We start from the raw sequence: 10,403 nt of genomic DNA, 5'->3' as shown, positions 1-10,403 counted from the left end.
TGGCGGCTCTTCGTATATTTCAGAACAATTTTACTGAAATATCTAAAAATTCAGCTAGACGCGGATCTGAAAATAATAAAATTTTGTTGGACCATCAAAATAATTATACAGGAAATTCAAGCATGATGAGCAATGCTGCAAACAATTTGATATTTTAACAACCAGCTCGAACATTCTACATAATTATTTTAATTATTATAATAATTATTTTAATAATCCATCGAAATTATTTGGCTAAATTTTTGGATACTTCAACAAAATTCGTTCTTTCCATGTAGGTATTTCAATCGATATTATTGAAAAGAAAGCAATTATGGTTAATGGAAAATTATAACAATTATGGATCTACAATAGAATTTCCCAAACAGAAATTTCCTATTAATCGACTTACCGTTCCACAATAAATCTAATGCGGTGTAAAATTACATTTCAAATACTTCGTTTTCTTTTATATTTTAAATTAATCTCGAAAAATGTATTAATATAATATTGCAAGTTGTAAGAAAATGAGAAAAGACGAATGCGTCGCATATATACTTATATTTTCAAATATCTTAATCATATTATCAATATTGGCTAAGAGAAATATGCGACGATCAGCTTCGTCATTTTCTGCATCTACCACTCATCTTGTATAACGTATAACGAGATAACGTATACATACGAGCATTATATGACGAACCTGAAGCGCAAAAAGGCATCTTTCGCGACTCCAACTTGAGGACGATGAGAACGACCATGTAACGGCAGTTATGCGGAAAAAGCGGTCGGTGCATCTGCGCAGAAACATTTCTCTTAGCTTATACACATCTTTCATCTCTTTATGCACAGGTGGACTGCGAAGCGGAGCAAGAGAGACGAGAGAAGGACGGAAAGGATGGAAAAACTCTCGAGAAGTCGCGGAAGAAAAACGCGAAAGAAAATGCGAATCGTCCGCTTGACATAACTGGAGAAATGTTTCCTGATCTCTTGCATTTCTACCTCGCTGCTTGCCTTTGACAAGTACTAATATGAATTTCGTCGGCTTCCTCTTTCCATCTCCGCTCCCATTTTCGTCGCCTCCTCGTAGTCTGTTTTAACGCGATATATCATTGTCGAATATTTTCTCGCCGAAGCGCGAGCAGATTCGATGAGGGACAGAGGCGTAGCGATGGACTATACGGAATGGGCAAAGAAATATCATGAATTTTTCTCTTAGAGAAATATCGAAGATAAAAAGAAAAAAAATGTGAATATACTTTCCAATAAAAAAAAATTTGGATAATTCATGAGTATAAAATTTAATCGCGTATCTATTTAAAATGTATGACCTGTTAATCTGAAAAATATCATAAATATGAATTCACGATATAATTCGGCGGTAGAGAGTCCAATTTTGCTGCACTTTGCTGCGCCATTGGCGAAATGAGAACTCGACCGTGTCGCGGAGAGAATCCATATAAAATTTAGGTATCCTGAAAGCCGTCGATTTGACGATGAAACAAAAAAGGGCACTCCGTCGGGGGAGACATTACGCGACTTTTCATGTCGTACTCGTGATCGATCGTGTTTGCATTACCGTGGTATGCGCTCGATTTTGCAAGATTTATGGCTGTTTCGTTTGATAGGTGAGGCTATTTCGACCGCGCGAAGAAAATAGGGAAGGCTATTCTCGCTACGCCACGCACGAATTTCACTACGAAATTGCCGTTACGTGAATGAAATTGCTGTTAACGATCGCGGTTATGCCGAACCTGAGTATTAATTGAGGGTTTTGCACCACAAGTCAAGCATGTCCACAATTTATTATCTCGCATCGAGAGTACGAAGCGATATTTATCGGTAGGCGAATCCTGTAAACTGTACTCTGAACTCCTGTATCTCTATTGATATCGCTGCATCGACTTATCGTCATTTTACGAAATATCTAATGCAGTATAATAATATAAAAATATATATAAAAATATAAGTAAATTTATACACGATAAAAAATTTTGAGTTAAAACTGGGTCTTATTAAAATTTTTGTGTTTTGAATTTTCGAGTGTCAATTTAACATAATGTGTTGTGGCATTTAAATATTTTGTGTTGGATTAATATTTAATATTTCTTAAAATAATTTGTGAGTAACTGAATAAATAACATAAAAATAATGTGTATTTTAAAACGTACAGTCTAAGATAAATGAATAACATTTTTTAATTTAATATATTATAATATTGACTTTACTGAAGAAATATGTGCTTTCGCAATTTGTGAGCAAATTGTGCGTTACAATTTTTATGTTAAATTTTTATGTAATATTTGTGTTACTGCTAACATATTTAAGTGAATTTGGGACACGTGCATGAACTGTATTAAATGTGATACAAATTTTCCAACTGTCATCTCAAATATTTAGTTTTTTTTTTAACTTTGAATTGATCTCGATGAATAGATTATTGTGACAATTATAGAGAAACTTAGCGCAATCTGGAGCAACAATAATTAATAGCTTCCGTTTCATACGCTCGTGCTTTACTCGTATTTGCTAATACAATAATCTTTTTTATAGCACAAAAATAAATTTGCTTCGTAAAACGTTTACTTACTCATGCTTTGAGAATTTTTATTTAGAGATTATGTCGACTATATTTACGGAGAAGGAATCTTTTTTTTTCCGTGTCGCAAACTATCCAGTCGCTAGTTAATGCACTTGTCTGCAGATCGTTTAATTATTCTTGACGTTATTCTGAAGCAAGAAAGGCAGCAAGAGCGAGAGTAGGACGAGAAAAGTTGGACTGATTGTGAGCTGAGTATAGTCACCATAAGGTATCCGGAACAAATGGCGACGATGTTCTTGAAACTCGTTACAACTTCGAGTCAGCCGGTTAATTTGTTGTTTGCACTCTGATTCTGAGACATTCTTTCGGTGCACTTTATTAAGGGTCGCAAGTCAGGAAAGGTGAGGAAAGAGAAAGCAACTTTATGCCCTCAAGATCGCGAATACATTTTGAATAAAGTTTAATTAATTCGCTGTTCGCGAAGATTTAAATATCGCGTTCGAAAAAGAATGCTCTCATTCCGGTCTCATTTAGTCTTTTTCTATTCTCGGTATCGACGGTAAAAACAAACTGAACGATTTCCGTTCTCAAAGTAAACCCACGCTACAGATTGCAACACGAATAATTACGTTCAATCCGCACCCCGTATTCGTCAAATCGATATTTCGCATAAAAAAGCGTGTTCCAGATTTTCATATTTTACCGACCAAATGTCAGAGTTCATACGAGACCTAGTTACTTTTTTTTAAATAAATTCCAGCGCAAATTCTTTTCCGCCGACTTCAGCAAATCGATGTGATGAGAAGGATTAAAGTGGGCAGACAGATATGATTAAAGACAGCTTTTACAATGTAGGAAGTAATATGAATTTATAAGCAAATAAATAAAATGCAACTGTTATTTTTTATTGTAATCTAAGAACAAATAGAATTAATACATATAATTCTACATATATGTATAATATATTAATAATATTACATATAATATTAGTTTTTTTACAATAAATTTCAAATTTATAATTTTCTTTTATTGTCAAAAACCTACGCCAAAGTTAATTAATTAATTAAAATCTGTATCATTAAAAATTAATTTCTAAAAATGATATATATGATTTAAATATTTTTCTATAATACAAATATAAATCTGTAAATTTCAATATAATTAAAAAAGTATTAAAATATAATTTGAAGCATGTTTCAACATATTTGTTTTATCAGAAAATTAAAATTTTTGTAAAATGTTCTCATCACAGATTTATCTCTACAGAATTTCAAATTAAAATTTGCTCAAATTTATCACGTGCGGTTTGAAAACCTTATAAATTCGTTTTAATAAACAAGCAAGCACAGCGAATAATTTTTCTTCCTTCAAAGGAAGGATCATTTTTAACTTTTTTTTAGCTACCACCGGTATTCTACGACTACTTTGTTCGCGCGCTATTCGATCAATTCGCGGTTCAATGAATCACTTTTCTCGATTGAGCGTTTTCGACTATTTGCTTTCTCTCGGTTAATCGCGTCTGACGAATTCCGCAAAACGCAGACGACGCGAGATTCCTCTATTCGCCCAAGAGAAAGTTTTTAATCTTTCCGTCGGGATTCGCCAGAATTACGCGACAGTTATCTCGAAGATAGAACGTATAGTCCATCCGTGAGATTATCCTTGGGATTAAGGCTCGCATTACGACGAGCCTCGATTACTGCCGTCCATCGGCAGAATGTTTGCCGGTATTATCCGAATTACGCGAGCATGAAGAGTCCTTTTTAATTAAATGAAATTCCGCCTGGACGAAAAAATTCTCGATGTGGTAAGGCCACGTCCATGCCTTATTGACCTTGGGACAGCGAAGATATTTCTGTCTTTGAATAATTTATACTCAAGTTAATATCGAGGTACATGAAGAACTTGCCAAATACAACCAAAACTAGATGTTGGAATTATTATATATAATATTTAGGAATTTATATATGTATATAAATACAAAAATTTTTTTTTTATCTCAAACTGTGTGCTGTTGCCTTATAAAGCAATTATTTAACTGAAATAATAATCTTCACAAATTAATTTTTGATCGTTGATTTGATATTATATAGCTATTATATAGCACACTTGAAATCCCTTGAAAGAATTGCGAAAAATATTATCTCATTCAGGAGTCGAATCTAGAACTTTCTTATTTTCCAAATGGGTAACTTAAATCCCTTTTCTATATGTATAATTATTATTATTCCAATATCTCTCTTTGACCGTATTTGAATCTTCACATATTTTTATAATGTGTTCGTATAAATCGATCGAATTCTTATTCTTACCGAAAAACAATTTATTTTTAAATACGATCTTACTATAACATAAAGCAGTTTTTAATAATAAAGAGATTAAAGTTTGACATAAATATACGATATCTTGCACGTATAAAGTTAGAAACCAATTTAAACTTAAAAGTGGGTCGGAACGATAGCAGTCGCGTGAAGTTTGAGTGAAAGTTAATTCCATAAAGTAATCGATGAACTTGTAAAGACTTATCGGATAATGCATCTGCATCTCTCAGTCAATTACGAAATTATATTTTCCTTGACGTTCTGTTGCGACGCTCATATTTATCAACTCGATCGATTCTCGATTTTACACTGTTTCAGCACATTCACGGAAAGCAACTTTAGACTTTTAGAGGCTTGATTAACGCCATAGGTTACCACCCGACGTTTCATCGGGTTTTTCTACGTTCTCACAGCAAGATCAGGACGACGGAGGACCAATAACGGCCAAGAGTTCGGAAAGTAACGACGATGCTTACGATTATTGCCACTGCCTTACGGACGATTAATTTTCGCTGACATTTTTAGGGGCAGTGCAGCAAAAACTACAGGCGGGTCCCTCCACAGCGGACTCTAATCGATTCCGAAACGAGATTTTCAGCGGTGACGCGTGCCTAGCATCGCGAAAGCCACGTCGCGGATACAGAAATAAAAAGTAAAAAAACGGACGCGTGATCCAATTCTGCGGTAACCCCCCGCGCATGCTGAAAAGGACGAGAAAAACGTCGCGCGACGTGTGTACCCTGCGCTATTTTCCACGAGAATTGGCAAACGAAGTGTCAAGTTTACCTTTTTGTCGGGTGATGGTCGACGCGACGTATCAAAATAAAATTAGAAAAATTCTCTGTGAAATCAATCTACGTCATCAACGTTTTAGTCCAACTGTTTGAAGCACGTAAAAATATAATTTATACGATTTCTTACGAAAAGCAGACGGAAAAAACGGTTTTGTTAAAGCCTAAAAATTTAGCTAGATACAGATTTGAAAGTAATTGGACCATCAAAATGATTATGCAGAATGTTGGTTGTTAGAATGGCAAATCTTTTTGTAACATTACTCATCATACTTGAGATTCCTATCCATAATTATTTTAATGATCTAAAAAATTATTTTCAGATTTGTACCTAAAATTTTAGATATTTTAACAAATAGTTCTTTTCACACTTTAGAGCGACAACGTTAAATAAGATAAAATAAATGTAATAACTAATGTACCTTTTTGAATTTAAATAATATAATATATTTAATTTTAATTATATTTAATTATATTTAATTATTTAATTAATATAATATATTCTGTCTTGACTTTTTTTTATTCAGAATTGTTAATGACCCTTATATGTTCTTTATAATCTTTGTATTGTTTTTTAAAATTGAGAGTCCCACATTTTTTATTATATGATTTTAAATAGAAATATCAAAAAAGGCCGATTTTTGCCTAAAAAAATATAAGTAAAAAGGAATATTTCTTGTAGATTTTGTAAATAAAATAGGAATATTTTTTGTAGATTTTGATCTCCTGGATGTAATAAAGTTATTAAAAAGTTCGTAGTATTTTAGGAACACTTTGAAAATTAAGCATGAATACTTGTGTACTTATCCAAATTTCAATTTCATTCTTATTTAATTTTTGAGGTGTTTCTCAAATGCCACGAACTTTTTAAGAATTTTCAGCACCTTTTCAATATTCTTTTCTGTACATTAAAACAGTGTCTCAGTGCAATTAAGTTTCTATAAATTATTTTAACAAAATGTTAATAAATTCCGCTACGATTATTAAATCATTAAATGTTCCATATGTTTAATCAGGATTATGATGTTCTGTAAAATTGATCACATTTTAAAAATTAAGCATTTTCCATTTTTGTCAGATAATGCTATGTATCTTTAGTTCTATTCTAAATGTATTTAAAGTTTTGTCTCTCGGAGCTCATCATAACTATGTAACGCATAATCGATTTTGGAAAACAGTCTGGCGGCGTTCTACGATGCGATGCAGTTGCGTCGATAACGATTGCATCGAGGCAAATCTCGTTGGGGTGCAAATTTGTTTCACGATCTGCGTGTGAATGCATCGCGTTAACAATACCGCGTAACGATTTCCGCGGGCTACGAGTCCGCCCGGAGCACTTAAAACCGGTCGTCTACGTTTACGCGGATTACATCCGCGAAATTTATTCAAAGATATGGAATACCTTAGCGGTACAGCGCGAAATTATCGTGGTTCTACTACCGTTGGTGCACCCGTTCGCAGATTTAACGGAAGCAGGCACAGACGGTTTATAATTGCGCGATTTGAATAATGCTTATTTTGGTGCTAAACGAAGAAACTCACGTGGGTTTAGTAGTAAGTGGGTTTAGTACTACATAAGGAACTTTCTTTAAAACTTTCAGTTCGAGTTTTATCTCATAAAATTTCGATTCATGTAAATATATCTACAGTTAAATTCTACATTTTCTCAATATTTCATGTTTAAATAATAACGCATAAAATACATTGTTATAAATATATTTCGATTTGGATACTGCTATTCAAATCATTACTGTCTGTAATTAATCATTTAAAATTTCATTATTATCTTCGATTTTTTTCTAAACTGAAATAAAAATGACAAAATTTCCTCCATTTCCTCGAACTACGAAAGAAGAGCAATCTTTAGTCGCTCTAATGTCGCGATTTTTCCCATCCCTGGTACACGATAAGTTTAACCGTTCCTAAGAGATTTAAAGAAGAACAAGGAAGGAGTAAAAGAAGAAGAGGAAACGTAAAGAAGTACGAAGTAAATGTCCGGCTATTTCGCGAACGCGCAATTGTTTAAATGATGCGCCATTAGGAACGCGTCCGTGCAGTCTTTAGAAGAGACGAAGATCCCGAGATCATACGTGTCGGATATGTGTTATCCACGTCGCCGCAGCTTTCTTCTCTTGCGATTTCCATTTTAATTAATTTTCGTTCCGGTCGCGCAGAAGGTGGACTTGGTTATATGCAGCTTTTCTCCACGTCCATACTCAATTATATAAATTGTGGCAGATCAAAACTGTACAATTAAATGTAAAATTGATTCAACAACTTAAAAAATTATTATAGATAATCGCGATTATAATAATATTAATAATTTAATTTAATTCACAAAATTAATTAATTTTAAATATTAATTTAATTCAAATAAGCGAAGAAAACAATATATATTCGGTCAAAGCTGATTTTGGTGTCTAATAATATTTTTATAATATATTAATATGAATGTTTATAATTTCCCAGTTCAAATGAACTGCGTCGATTATTTGATTATTTATTGACTTTTTACCATTAATAATATTATAAACTGCTTGTCAAATTAATTTATGATATTACGTTCTCCAGCTATAATTTAAAACTGTGTTTCAAGACAAATAATTAGCACGCAATTAACTGTCCAAGCTGAACTAAAAATTATAAAGTCACATAAAAATATTATTAAGCATCAAAATCAACTTTATATTACAAGTATGGCCAGATATCCTTCGCTTATTTTATTGTACTAAATTTCTCAGTCGATGTTTTACTTGCTATTATTTATTAATTAAATTATTTAGCTAATTATTCAAATTAATAATAATAAGAATTGTATCAATTTTATAAATATTTAATAATTTTTCTTTGTGACGAAAATACGGCTTTCGAGCATTATTTTGTCCTCAGGCAATATTTCTTGGGATAGTAAGTCTCGAAATAAATCTATCAAAAAAGGATGAACATTTCAGGATGAACATTTTTTCTGGTTGTAATCCTGATGATCTCGCCGCTTTGCCATGTTACCAAGCCACAATTTACGTCGAAATCTGGTTACCAAAAGACATATGAGAAAATCGTACGTTATTCGCTATTGCTTCTGTGTCCAGTTAATTGAGACTGAGATTAATTAATCAATAAATTGGAGCTAATTCGAACAGAGAGCATGATATAGTTCGCAGCGTCGCGTGGCTGCATTCTTCCGAATGCACATTCACTGTATAATTCTGCAAAACGAAATTTCGCATTGCAACGTCCGATTTAATGCCTCGTTGCAAAACTACCCGAGGCGATAAAGAGAGTTCGCTTTAATACTGAGATACTAATTTAAAGCGCTGCTATTAAAATACGTAACGCTGTAAGCTTTTTTTCAACGTACGCGAAAAGCCGTCGCGCGATGAAAACTAGATTGAGAAATGTGATAAAAGAGAGAAAAGACCTGTTAATAAGTGGCGCTTCAAAAGCGTAATAAAACGTTTGCGGATTATGTAAAAGAGATTTTTACGGTCGCTGATACGTATAGCGGTATGAAATGAACGCAGAGTGAGAGAAATAAAATGATGTGCAATGAATGACGAAGAAATATAAAACTTTGTAGAAGTGTCAAGACAATTTCCGCAGTGACATCAATTAATTATTACAATGCTTCTTAAAGTTTACATTCTGTGTTACATTCAATAAACAACAAAATATCAATAAACAACAAAATTATTGTTAAGAAAATTTGTTATATTATTAAAAAATTATTTAAAAATATATAAAAATATATGATATTGTTAGGAAAAATAGTTAATTTTATGTTAATATATAATAATTAAATTTATGTTATTGGATTGGTGAAAATATTGCTAATCTAACTATTGCTACAAATCTCATATTTATAAAATGTTAGATTAAACAGGCAATATTTTATGTATTTTATTATTTTGACTGTTGAGGGTTTCCCGAGGTAGTCTGAAATCGTAGTATCGATTTAACCCTTTGACTACCTACGATATACCGTCGTGTCATCGCTTCACGACATCGCGATGGATATATGATGAACACGTCGTATGTTATCGATTTTTCTCGCTCGTATGACGCCGCGATATGACGACCTGCGGAACTGGAAGTTGTGGCATTGTAATAGCTGGCGGGATTTTATTGACTGGAATGCCTTCATCATCCGATGATTTATGCGATCATGCGTGTAATCATCGAGATTGTCACAGTAATGCCATCCTTTTTGTTAATTATCTTTACATAATACATGATTTCTTTAATGTATCAAACAATTATCTCGTAATTGAAAATTATGTTAAAGCTATAAATACGCATTGAAAGCTTTATAAAACATTATAAATTTTGATATGCAATAAATATAATTTACGTGAGTAAAACTATAAATTCTTTTCTATAATGTCTTTTAATTTAAATCTGTCAATAACTGTGAAACACAATTTTTCAATACAAGTGTGAATAGTTATTTCCGGTGTACAATGCTTTTACACGCTGAACACAAATCTGTTGGCAAAAGTTGGCTGTCAATTTTTATAAAAAATAATATCGAAGAATAAAAAAATGACGATTTTGAGAGTTTGCAAGACGTTATAGCAGCGGCAATTGAATTTTTTACCTAATTTCATTAATGCCACATGAAAGAACCGAGTTTTAACTTTAAAATGCAATTTTAAATAGAAATGACTATTCACATTTGTGTCGTAAAAAAGAAAATTTCCACAATTCCATTGTTCCACAATGTAATTAAGAGCTGAATAAATTATTCAACGTGAACTTTTTTATCAACTTTAT

Source organism: Atta colombica, unplaced genomic scaffold, assembly GCF_001594045.1.
Source record: "Atta colombica isolate Treedump-2 unplaced genomic scaffold, Acol1.0 scaffold12, whole genome shotgun sequence".
In the NCBI taxonomy this organism is placed as follows: domain Eukaryota; kingdom Metazoa; phylum Arthropoda; class Insecta; order Hymenoptera; family Formicidae; genus Atta; species Atta colombica.
This window is presented reverse-complemented; position numbering follows the sequence as displayed.